Genomic DNA, 14,120 nt, shown 5'->3' with positions numbered 1-14,120 from the left:
TGCGTAATATTACAGTAAAAATATCTAAAATCAAAAGTCGGAGTCTCGGATTAAGGAACTATTTTTATGTTAAAATAAATTTTTAAAAAGGCATGGATCGGGAGAGAAACTTCCGAATAATAATTTTATTTCAAGCTTTCTGATATAAATCTTCTAAAATTAATGTATAAAATGGTAATTTGGAAGGCATGCGTGTATTGATAATGAGGGATGTCAATAGATGGCGCCATATTTGCTGTAAGTCAAATCAGATCTTCACAATGATTCAATTATAGTGTAGTGATTGCATTGCTCTTGAAGAGTTGGGAACAGACCAATACATTTGACATCAAACAAAAGCTTTCACTCAGTCTTTTAGTGCTAAATTTTAAATGAAGGTTATCTTCAGTTCTCTGATTTTTTTTGGTTCTTTAGGCACAATATAATTTTTTATATGAAATTTAAAACGAGCCAATATTTCAATTCAAAAACTGAAACGGCCACTGGTTAAAACTATAGAGAGAATTTGAAATGTTTTAATAAATTTTATTTGTTTGTCAACCAACTACCCAAATCTACCTACCTTCCTGATACTGTTATAGGGGAAAATTAGGTAATTCGCCTGGGAAATACGAAGTTCTAGATCATCGAATTGAATTTGTTGAAGATTATACCGGAGATGGTAATTTTCAGGAAACGTATACAGATACAAACGAGGTCACTAAGGATACTCATAAACATAGAAAGAAATAACTAAGTTCATATCATATATTGACACGGGATCCGGAAGTTATTTTACATTAACATCATTTTTCAATTACAAAAAAAAATCATCTTTAATCTAAAAATGACCCTATCTGAAATGAAGAAAAAGTTCGCTATAAATATTCATGTTAATGAGTTTCTGTATGCGTCAACAAGAAGGTTGCCCGTCTCATTATCTATATCGTTCCTTCTATTTCTCCATCCCCTCTATTTCTATTATAAATATATTTGGGTTTTTCGCTCTCTTTTAAATTTTAATTGTGATGTAAGCTTTTAAAAATTCTTCAGGATACTGATGTAAAACAGTGTTCATATTGATCTTGAGCGTTTCCTGAATATTGCAATAAAATAAACTGTGTGCCTATGTGAGTTTTTATTATTATTTTTCTATTTTTTTAATAGATCTCAATGAATTTTGGGGGGTTTCCTTGAACATGACATTAGAAATGCACATCTGAACAATTATGATATTTAAGGTGATGAGTTCATACATTATTCAGATATGTCAGTCCGGTTTTAAACCTTCACCTTTCCAGAGAGAGAGAGAGAGACTGCGTTTAATGCTGCAGTCACATTTCTCCTACGACGGCCGCACGGCGAGTTGAAAACAACAGTCTTAACATTTTATGAACAGCTACGTATAGGTGGTTTGAATAAAAATGAATAAAATGACTGTTTTTGACTCGCGATACAAAATATTGGGAAATGCTATTTTGATAATACTCCAATTATCCTCACAGTTAGGATTCGGATGACTTTATTGGTACCTTTGAGGAAAATAAAAGAATATAATTTTATATATATGTCTGTTATTATTTTGACCTTTCTAAACCATTTCGTAATTAATATTAAGTACCCACATTATGTACCAATACGTAGGCCTATGGGCTTATATATAAAAAAACAAAAATATCGTCTACCCATTTAACCAGAAGTTAAAATCAGTATCAGTTTGATTTGTATAACTAAGAAGTAAACGTTAAAGCTAATATGGAACATTATTCCAATCATTAGAATTTTCACTTTTTGCGCCATCCACGGACCCTCAGTAATGTTGAGCCGACTGCCTACCAGATCCAGAAGTCAAAGGCTTTAGATGGTTTATTATTTAGTTTTAATAATTTTTCTATATAATATGGAAGCTTAAAAGTGCCATCCAGATGTTCATATAATCATCTCGTCATGTCTACATCTCTGAGGGAAAAGGATACGATGACGAGATCTCGCCATGTCTACAACCCGTGCGAGAGATGATTACATGACAAGATCTTGGATCTCGGCATGTCTACATCTTTTAGAAGAGATTATCAGATGCCGAGATCTTTTATCTCGTCATGTCTACATCTTATAGAAAAGATGATCAGATTGCAAGATCTCGGATCTCGTCATGTCTCCATCATGTGGGAGAGATGATCAGATAACAAAATCTTGGATCTCGCCATGTCTCCATTATGTGGGAGAGATGATCAAATGACAAGATCTTGGATCTCGTCATGACTACATCTTTTAGAAGTAAATGATGATCAGATGGCAAGATCTAGGATTTCGTCATGTCAACATCTTGTGGGAGAGATAATCAGATGGCAAGACCTCTGATCCAAGATCTTGCCATCTGATCATTTCTTCTATAAGATGTAGACATGACAAGATCCAAGATTTTGTCATCTGATCATCTCTCCCACGGGATGTAGACATGACGAGATCCGAGATCTCGTCATCTTATCATTTTCCCTAAGAGATGTAGACATGACCAGATGATTTTATGAACATCTGGGTAGCACTTTGAAGCTTCCATGATATACCGCTACTAGTATCTAGTAAGTCAATTCTGGAAAGATATGGCACAGTCCAAGTGCAGACACTCTGTTAATGCTAATATGCCTCAGTGCTAACACCCAATCCATTTTTATACCTTCGTATTCCATAAGACGGGTCAATATACGACCAAAAATACCCCTACCCGGAACTAATTGCAACAAATGATTTTTCAACGTCTGTTTGTACTGTTTGATCTCAGGAATAACATACTAAAAATCTACCAAAATCCACATCCGGGAAAGTGGTTATTTTCAAGATTGCGTACAAGATGGCCGCCATTCACTGAAAATGGATACAACTGACTCATTATCCACCCTAGAATCCTGTTTCGATTCATATTCCATGGTCTAGGAGGTAAAAAATATCAATACAGGCTAGAGTGAATTATAAACCCTCCAGTGTACCCGGCAAATCCAAGATGGCGCCCAAAATGGCTGCCGTAGGCTGAAATCCACAATTCATCTAAGTGGCTTTAATTTGGTTTTTATTCAATGGTTTTAAGGGTGAAGTAGTACATGGGAACAAGTTACAAGGACAGCCATTGGTCTGGTAAGTCAAAAATCTAAGATGGTGTCCAAAAATCCAAAATGGCTTCCAAAAACTTAAAATGACTGTTGATAATTAAAATGGACATAGTTCATTTGATATCCACCTGGGACATAATGATTTTGGTGTTTAGACTATGTTTTCAATGGTCAAATAAGACATTGGGACAAGTGACAAGGACAGGCAATGGTCCATTGTGTTCAAAAATCCAATATGGCTTCCAAAAATGGAGTCTAAAATTGTTGTTGCTACTTAAAAAACCCGACATAGTTTGCTCAATATCCAGAAATATGATTGTGTCTATACCATGGTTAAATGGGTGAAATAATACATTGGGGCAAGTTACAAGGAAAGTAAGTGGTCTGGTATGTGCAAAAATCGCGATGGATTTCAAAAATTGATTCTGAAATGGCTGCTTATATTTAAAGCGGACATAGCTCATTTCATTTTTGACCTGGGAGATGTGAATTTGATGTCTAAACCACTGATTTTAAGGGTCGAATAATATATTAGGATAAGTTACCAGGACAGTCAGTGATCTGGTATGTCCAAAATCGAAGATGGCTTCCGAAAATTTATCTTAAAAATAAGCTACGATACTTAAAGCGGACGTAGCTCATTTCATATCGGCCTCGGAGATTTGATTTTGGTGTCTAAACAACTGGTTTCAAGGGTCAATTAATACATTAGGAAAGTTACAAAGACAGTCAGTGGCCTTGTACTTAAAACAAAATCTATGTTGGCTTCCAAAAATTGATTCTTAATTGACTGCTGCTACTTAAAGTGGACATAGTTTATTTCATATCGGCCTGGGAGATGCAAATGGTCTGGTATGACCAAAAATCCAATATGGCTTCCGTAAATTGATTCTAAAATGGCTGCTGATAATTAAAAGTGGCATAGCTCATTTTATACCCGCCTGTGAGATATGACTTCGGTGTCTAAAATATGGTTTCAAGGGTCAAATGATATATTAGGATAAGTTACAATGACAGTCAGTGGACTAGTATGTCAGAAATTCCAAGATGGCTTCCAAAAAAAAGGAGGAAAAAGTCTGATGTTACTTATGAAAGGACATAGTTTGTTCAATATCTGTCCGGGGAATATGAGTTTGGTGTCTAAACCACGGTTTAAAGGGTCAGGTAGTACACTATGGTAAGTTACAAGATCAGTTGTCTGTATGTTGAAAAATCCAAGGTGACTTAAAAAAAATGGGGTGTAAATTGACAGTTTTTACTTAAAAGTATACATTGTTTATTAGGAATACACCTTGAAGGTATGATTTTGGTGGACACACTAGAGTTTAAAGGGTCAAGTAATATATTTTGCTTAAGTTGAAAGGACAGTCAGGTGTGTCCAAACATCGAAGATGGCTTTAAAAATTGGGGTTTTAAATGACTTTTGCTCATTGGGGATAGTATTCTGGTGTCTACATTAGGGTTTTAAGGGTAAAAATACTTTGGACTGGATACCATGATATGCAGTTATCCGTTTTGCATTAAAATCCAAGTTGGCTTAAAAAAAAACGGGTTCCAAATTGAGTCCTGTTACTTAAAAATGGACATAGTTCAAACGATATCCACCTGTGAGAAATAATATTGATGCCTACACTTACATGCATGGGGATAAGTTATCATATTGTTTCATGAGTTGGTAACAGCACCCATTTTGATGAAATTTCAGAATCCACTATGGATTCTTTTTTTTTTGAAAAAATGTAATACTAACCATCTTTGTTACTTGTCCGAATGTATTATTTGACTCTTCATACCACAATTTAGACACCAAGATGATTTCTTACAGATAGATATTGTAGAACTCTGATCATTATTGAGTGATATGAGTCGTTTTAGATGCCTTTTTTTGAGAACCCTCTTGGATTTTTAGGAAAACTGGACAACTGCATATCATTGTAACCGGTCCAAACGTATTATTTTAATCATGAAACCGTAGTGTTGACACCGAAATCATATCTCCTTTGTGGATTTTAATTGAACTATGTCTATTTTCAAAGTAACAGCAGTCATTTTAGACTCCGTTTTTTGGAAGCCATCTTGGATTTTCGACATACTGGGCCAGTGACTGTCCTTGTTACTAATTTTCTGACTTTTGAAACCATGGTATAGACATCAAAATCATAAGCCCTTGCGGATATTACATGAACTATGTCCATTTGTAAATACCAGGGGCTAATTAATAAATTAATACCGTGGACTTTTGGACATACATCACCACCCATCGTCCTTGTACTGTAACTTATCCCAATGTATTATTTGACCCATTTAACCATGGTATAGGCACAAAAATCATATTCCCGGATATTGAACAAACTATGTTGGGGTTCTTTTTAAGTAGCATGAACATTTTTTTCTCCATTTTTGGGAGCCATCTTGGATTTTTGAACATACCGGACCACTGACTGTCCTTGTTACTTGTCCCAATGTATTATTTGACAATTGAAACCATGGTCTAGACACCAAAATCATAATCTCCCAGGTGAATATGATATTAGCTATATGTCCATTTTAAGTATTGACAGCCATATTTTAAACTCAATTTTTGGAAGCCATCTTGGATTTTTGGACACACCAAACCACTGGCTGTCCTTGTAACTTGTCCCGATGTACTACTTCACCATTCAAACCATTGAATAGAAACCAAATTAAAGCCACCTAAGAAAGTAATAGATGAATTGTGGATTTGTTAGCTTACGGCAGCCATTTTGGGAGCCATCTTGGATTTTCCTGGTACCCCGGAGCGCTAATATTCACTCTGACTTGTATCAATACATTTTTTTACCCAGTCGACCATGGAATATGAACCGAATTAGGATTTTCGGGTGGATATTGAGTGAGTTATATCAATTTTCAGTGAATGGCGGCCATCTTGGACGCCATCTTGAAAATAACTACTACTACTGAGAGACACATTTTATATATCTATTTTTACTTTGAATTTGATACTTATAGTAAGAGTGGAATCTCATATTTTATTTTAGATCAACAGCTTAGCAAATCATTCACGGATGGCAGATTAAAAACAAAATATTGAGGCCTATCAGAACGATTTCCCAGAAAAATACGTGTAAATCTAAATCCACTCTCATTTCAGGGATCTCTGAAAGAAACTTAACAAAGAATACAAAAGAAATGCTAACAAGCCAATAATCAAATAAGCACGGGTGTCGTATCACGAACCAATCTTGTCCAATTTTTCTGCGCAACCTGATTTTGACAATAAAATTTAAAACTTGTCTTGCTCATTAATGCGTGAAGTATTAGGTATCAAAATGTAAAGGAATAATTGAACTTTATGATGATGTAAATGAAATTTCATAACTGATTTGCCTTTGAAGAAAAAAGATGTGGGAGTCTCGGTTTCATTTTTTTGGGACGCACTGTAGAATATTCACACGTATTCTTCATTGAAAAAAAATAGTTGCTTGCAGCTCACTTGTCCCCCTAAAATACCCTTGCATCTTCCATGCCATCAGATGAAAGTTTATGATCTCTGGCCACGGATGCTCTGGTCAGGGCTCTGACACACCATAAAAAATACTTTGGTTTGTCTTCGGTTACATTTTATTCTTTGATAATGTTCTCACCTCTGTGATGGTATTTTTTATATCGTCAGCATTCCTTGGCATCTGTCTATTAGAATTTGAAAATAAATTATAGGATGTTACAATCTGCTTCGTGGATTCTGACCTTCCATAATTACTTAGGACAGTGTCCGTTTTTGTCATGGACCTACTACTCCAGAAAGAGTATGTAATGAAATCCTTTAATGGCATGTGAATGACTAGGCCTTATAGTAAAAATTATGTTTTAAACTATCAGATATATACAGGGTGTTTTTTTTCTTCACTTTTAAAAGTTTAAGAAACATAATGGAAACCTGAACAATAATATGTGAATCAAATAAATGTGGGAAGAGAAGATAAAGTAAACACGTAAACCCTATTTCATGTATTATATACATATATATACACAACAAAAAAAGTAAGTCCCCCCTAAATCAAATTGCTGTAACTTTTGAACGGAAATATTTTGAGATATGATATTCCGTAGGTGGTTTTCTACACTCATTAAGCAACTCCTGGGGAAAAATAGGATTGATCGGTTGAGTCATGCATGAGTAATTAAAGATTGAATTAAAAATGACAATTTTTGAAAGTCACAAGAGTCGTTTTTCAGATTGTGCAAATACAAAGTTGGGCAAATGTTGTCTTTAGGTGAATTGTATGGTGTTATGCTGTTTTACTATTCATCATTTAGCCACTCCACACACAATTTTGATATAATATGTTCATGGTTGAGTGAGCATAATGTATTGCACGGGCCGCGGAAGCGGGGGGGGGGGGGGCTGGGCGGGGAGCTTCAGCCCCCTCCCCCCAATTTTTTCCAAAAGCATGTACAAAAATGTAAAAAAAGACCATACGATTGTGATTTTTTGCATGGTCAGCCCCCCCCCCCACTTTTAAAACCCTTCCCCGGCCCCTGTATTGTGACGTATCATCATAGGGGTTTATGGTAGTATCCTCTACAACTTGTTAGATCATGTTAAAATTTGAAAATGTTGGTGGCTCCCCCGATTATAGGCCCCTCCCCATTTAAAAATTTTGGACCCACCACTGATTTGTCCATAAATTAAACTGATCATGAAAAATTGTTAGGAAAAGAATACATTTATGCAGTATAAAGAGTATTCATTCCTAAGTTTTCGAATGTGCTCGCTCAACCATGAAAATATTTAAAGTTCGGAAAGTGTGTGGTAATAGAAATGATGGATGATAAAAACGATAGCAATTAAAGTCTTATTTGAAACCGAATTTGCCCCCAATATTCACTTTATTACCCTTTAAAATGAGTCTGTGACATTGAAAATACAAATTTTCCCACTTTGATGCGTGCTCACTCATCCATAAATAAACAAATCGATTTTATTTTTGCACAGAATTCTGCCCATAGTTTGATAAACATTACTGCCAAATGACATTGCTAAAGACAGCCGTGAAAAAAAGTTCCACCATATTGAATAAGGGGTTACTTATTCTTAAACATGTGCACCCATAATGTACACAAGTCTATGAGAGACGAAGTCAAAATTTTAACAAATATGAAATGAGTGTTTGTTTCATGGACGGTTTTTGTTACTTCTGCCAATAGTTATTTCATGAAACTTCGTACATGGCTTCAGAGTAATACTATCCAAAAGGCGCGCACACCAAAATAACCATTCGATACGACACAGAGTGGGGCCAAGGCCTTGAACTTTCTTCTCATTTGCATAATTTTCGAATATTGTGTGCTCACTGATGCATTAAACATCGGGATTTTCATAAAAATCAAATCAAATGAACTATGCAAGGAGGTTTGTGACAGATATCCATTGTAACAAATTGCATTTTTTCCAATAACGTAAAAAAGAGCTAATCGCATTCCACATGTTCATTCAAGCGTGGATATTTAATTAAACGCCTTTGAATCATTGAAGCAAGTTAATTGGTCATGAACATAACGAAAAAGTTGAGAAAAGATCATTTTCAGTTCCCAAAATGAACCAATACTCGCCTATGATATTTGAAAATCGTATTTTTTTTTCAATAAATGTTCATTGAACCGTGAAACGATGAATATTGTTGAAGAAACTCTTCCAAAACTAACTGTCATCATATTCTATCATTTTTATTGATATAAATGTGTAAAAAATCAAATTATAGCAAATTTGGACTTGTGTTTATTCAACCGTGAAATTTAGCCAAAAAAGTTGTATCGTCTTTTAGAGAGTACCTTTTACAAGCCTTCTGACTACTTTTTATGATGAGAATGTGGAATTAGTTCCAATAAAATGGAATCAAAGTCATGATATTTGGCTTGTGACTTTTGAAAAGTGACATTTTTGCCTTCTGACGGTGCTCACTGAAGCATAAAGTGAAATACGTCCATAACGTTTACTCAGAGGGTAGCTTATAAAATTACCTACACGCCCATGTAAAAATATATTAAAAACTCGCATTGGTTCGGAAATTATTGATGTTTGTTTAAGGGGGGAATTACTTTTTTTGTTGTGTATATATTGTGAAAGAAATTGATGAAGAGAACCATGGTAGGCATATCTTATAAAATCAAGGTTCCTCAGAGGTATCTACCCCTTAGAAAAGTTGTTGATGCCGAACAAGTGTTTAAGGTCCTGGCGTTCCAAGCATATACATATATGCATATTATATATATATATCCATTTATATCTATATGCTTATTCATACGTCATTTACCAAAGATCGTATGGATAACTTATGCTTAATTTACTGAAAAGATCAAGGTCGTGACGACATCGGAAAAAATAACAGGTGTTATGATGACGTTCATGCTGGACGAAGAGAAAAGGGTGCCTCGAAGAATGAGGGGGGGGGGGGTCAATAATGTGATGACGGCGCCAGATAGTACTCCCCCTATATGATGTATTGGTAGAGATAAAGGGTGTCGTGAGAGCTGCGAAGGGTAATCACACGAGCTGCGACTGTGATTTTGGTGCACGATGGCCAGTCCGTGGAGAGCTTTATAATTCATACGAATTGGGTATGACGCACAATTAAGGAACCACGTGGAAATAGACAAACGGGATTTCTTCAAAAAGGTGTCATGGATATACGGATGAGTCTGTCATATTCATTCTCATTTTTATTCTTGTGAATTTATAATACTTTAAGTTAATAACATTACTCAATCTTATTGAATAAGGGGTGATGTTGTTAACCCAAATAATCTCAATGACATGGACCGTGGAATATACACAACTTTATATATTTCAGCACTTTAAACATAATTGTCTTATATAAAATCATGTATGGCATCGTCGTTGATAAAATCATATTTTATTTCTATCAGTGTATGACATAAATGCCAGGCTTGAATTTTTATATGGCAAAAGTGGATCTGAATCCAGTATGTAACCACTTAGCCACTACGTCATTTTGGGTTTCTATTATCTCGAAACTATACCATTAGTTTTGCAGTCGTAACAACAGACAGTTTTGATTAGCTTACAAATTCACCAGAAAGTAACTTTCTTGGCTCGGCGGGAGAGGACACAAGATCGGTAAATTGAGGGTTCATGCATAAACAAAGCCATTAACCATACCGATAGGCACTGGATACCCGATGGTCAATAGCAAAAGCTGAAGGCTAAGGGGTTATGTACTCTGAATAAACAAAAGTGTACATATTGCAATTTATCAATTAATTTATCATCACCATTTTCATTACCATTATATACCACTATTTCTATATTTTTAGTTATCATCATGATCATCATCATTGTTGTCATTGTTCTGTAATCATAATTACGATCATTGTTGTGGATTACTAAATAATATAGTACTGTCCCTTTTCTTGAAGTCAGTGTGCAACTGGACTATAGTTGATTCATTGATATATACTATTGAATATCTGCCCAAAAAAAATCACATATGATAACAATAAAAGATGTCTAATTAAGAAAAGGTTTCAAATATCAATTTTGACGATGACTTAGTATGAACGTTTGTGAGAAAAGGTGAAGGAATTTTGATATTATTTTCTATACATGGCCAAGGAAATTATTCCATACACACCAGAAAGAAATATGTTAACAACACCAAGGTATGTTGTATAATATCTGCCCAGACTATGGCAATACCTGGTGAATATGTTAAGAATCTTCTGATAGCGATTATTGGTGTGCATGTCGCCTATAGTATGACACTCATCAACTCAAGAGAAAAATTACTCCTGTTAAAATAATGAAACAAATAGCAGTCGAGATTTGCGTCGTATAGAAAGTATTTATTACTCGAAATGTTATCATACAAAGATGACAAACTCGTTTATAGTGTATTCAGGCTCAATAGAATTAGTTGCACACTCTTTACTACTTATTTATATTCATATATTTATATTCTATTTTTTTGTCGCCAGAAATCTAGATAAATAAATAATTTGATAAATTGGTATTAAATATTCTAATTTGTCAAATGAAGTAGTATGGTACACACAAATAAAGCTTTTTTTACTCGACGGATAAACTTGCATATCAAAATGTAAATAAATGCATTTGACATAATTATACCTTGACGGAATGCAATATAGACTCAAAACACAGTGAAATACATGATATTTACATGCAATATTTACATCAACAACTACAATAGCAAATACGGTGCAAGGAGGCATAAATTAATATATACAGGAACGCTATTTTTTACCTTATAAAATAATGCCAAACTATGCTTTTTTTCACAACACACACGTTTACAAACCAAAGTGTCCAGTTGTACGCGTTGATTTTGTTGATTTATTCAGATAGAAACCTACATTAATTTTGTGTTGTGACATTTTGAGTAATAATACAAATGATCGCTCTCAATTTGGCATTTGGCAGATAAGATCGTTTGGTCAATTCAATAATATTATATTTGATACTTATCGCATTCGGGTGGTGAATTATACGAAAATAAGTTGAAGTAATTTGAGCAGGTCTAGTAGTAGTAGTAGTAGTAAGAGTAGGAGGAGTAGGAGTAGCAGTAGTAGTAGTAGTAGTAGTAGTAGTAGAAGTGGTAGTAGATATTGTTATTGTTGTTGTTTTCATTGTAGATCACTACCAGTAGCAAAAGTATAGAAATAGTAGTAAAATACACTCATGTATCAACTTGTCGAAAAGAGTATTAAAATTTAGAAAAAGAATGCAATAACAGTAGTTTTAGATATAATAATTATAATAAAGCAGTAGTGGTAGGGGTAATAATATTAGTAAGGATTAACACAATGAGTAGTGAAAAGTAGAATTAGTAATAGAAGCTCCTTCAGTAATTGTAGAAGCAGGAGCCGTTTGAGTATTATTATTATTAGTAGTAGTAGTAGTAGTACTAGTAGTAGTAGTAGTAGTAGTAGTAGTAGCAGTAGTATTAGAAGTAGTAGTAGTAGTAGTAGTAGTAGTAGTAGAAGTAGTAGTACACTGTGAAAATATTGGGTAAAATTTTACCACCACGAGGGTAATTATGTGTGCAACCAATTTGGGGCATTTTTTTACCCAATGCGGGAAGCATATTGTCCAGTTAAAAATAATCAGCAACACTTTAGAATGGGCAAATATTCATCACACTGGATAAATTAAAATGCCCAATGTTGGGCACTTTTAACCAATATTTTTTACAGTGTAGTAATAGTAATAGCTACGGTTACTGTAGTGGTAAAATTATTTTAGCAGTAGTAGTAGTAAAATTAATAGTGGTGATAATGGTAAGAGTATAGGATTGGAAGTAAGAAATAATAAGTTATTAACAGCTATGTTAGAAGTAGTAATTGTAGTAGTAGTAGTAGTAGTAGTAGTATAGTAGTAGTAGTAGTAATGGTAGTAGAAATAGTAGTAGCAGTAGTAATAGTAGTAGTAGTAGTAGTAATAATAGAAGTATAAATAATAGTAGAAATAGTAGCAGCAGTAGTAATAGTAGCAGTATTAGTAGTAGTAGTAGTAGTAATAGTAGTAGAAATAGTAGTAGCAGTAGTAGTAGCAATAGTAGTACTAGTAGTAGTAGTAGTAGTATAGTAGTAGTAGTAGTAGTAGTAGTAGAAGAAGTAGTAGTAGTAGTAGTAGTAGAGGTACTGACAAGCAAGAGAAGTTTAGTAGTATGGGAGAAGTAGTCATGGTAGTAGTATCAGTAGTACACTCTAACAAGATTGAGTAAAAATTTACCCAATATTGGGTAGAAAGAGAACAAGCCTTTTTGCTGAATAATTTTTCCCTCATATTGGGTAAAATGCTAGTTTAAAGAGTACATTTCAACGCAACATTGCGTATAAATTACAGAATATTTGGTATCATTTTACCCGGGAAGCAAACATGTTCCCATTTTACCCAATATTGGGAGTGTAGTAGTATTAGTAGTAGTAGTAGCAGCAGCAGCGGCAGTATAGTAGTGCTATAGTAGTAGAAATAGTAGTAGCATGAACAGTAGAAGTAGCAGCAATGGTAGAAGTAGTTATATAGTAGAAGTCGTAACAGTGGTATAGTTGTGGGAGCCGTGGTAAAAAGGGAAGTAATTTTGTTTAAGTGGAAGTGTAGATGCCGAAGTAGTTGCTTAGGCAGCAACAGTACTAATAGTAGACGTAGTTAGCTGTAAAGCAATAATGTATATAGGTCCTAGTCACTGGCGTAAATTCAAGAGGTGAACCTATATTGTTCAGGGGGGTGAACTATTATTTCATCCCCACTAGAATAGTATGACGTCATGGATTTACGCCACTGGTACCAGCAGTACTAGCAGAAGTGGCAGCAGCAAAAGTAGAATTTTGTTTATTGTATTTATAGCTGTTCATGCTCTTCTTTTAGGTGTTTACCGCTAAGTGTAAACTAATAACAATAGTCATAATAAAGTATTGGTGTAAAGTTACGGAGTACAAAATAAAGTATAACTGCAAGTAGAAGAGAATGAAGTTCTTTACTAGGATAAAGCATCATTAGAATACTAAGAAGTAAATCTGCATAGTTCTCTTGAGTGATATAAGTGATATCATATCCCACGTTAAGGGGGATAGTACTTGAATCATATATATATATATATTACACACATGGGGGTATAATAAACCTTCGTGTTACTGATTGGTGATGAATATTCTGAAAGTCTACTTTACATTTCCTCTTTTTCTTTAAAATAATATAACAGTTTGTATACGCTAACAACATTGAGGGAGGGAAGTAAAGATATTATAGATATTATAAATTTCCTCTTTTTTGGCACTTCGGCATAAGATATATGTTAAGATTGGCAAAATATCTTGATATACTTTTTTTCGATGGGGAGTGATATTTTAAGTTTATTCTATTTACAGATGAATGAAGATAAACCAATATTTTTATTTCATAATCATAAGCATTGTTCATCACGCTGAAACATTAACACACTGTTAAGACCCAAGTGACGTGAACATGCACAATCTTTTTCGATTGAAAATACACTTTGTTCGTCAGGTTCGTTA

This window comes from Lytechinus pictus, chromosome 3 (assembly GCF_037042905.1).
Source record: "Lytechinus pictus isolate F3 Inbred chromosome 3, Lp3.0, whole genome shotgun sequence".
NCBI lineage: Eukaryota > Metazoa > Echinodermata > Echinoidea > Temnopleuroida > Toxopneustidae > Lytechinus > Lytechinus pictus.
Note: the sequence above shows the minus strand (reverse complement) of the source record.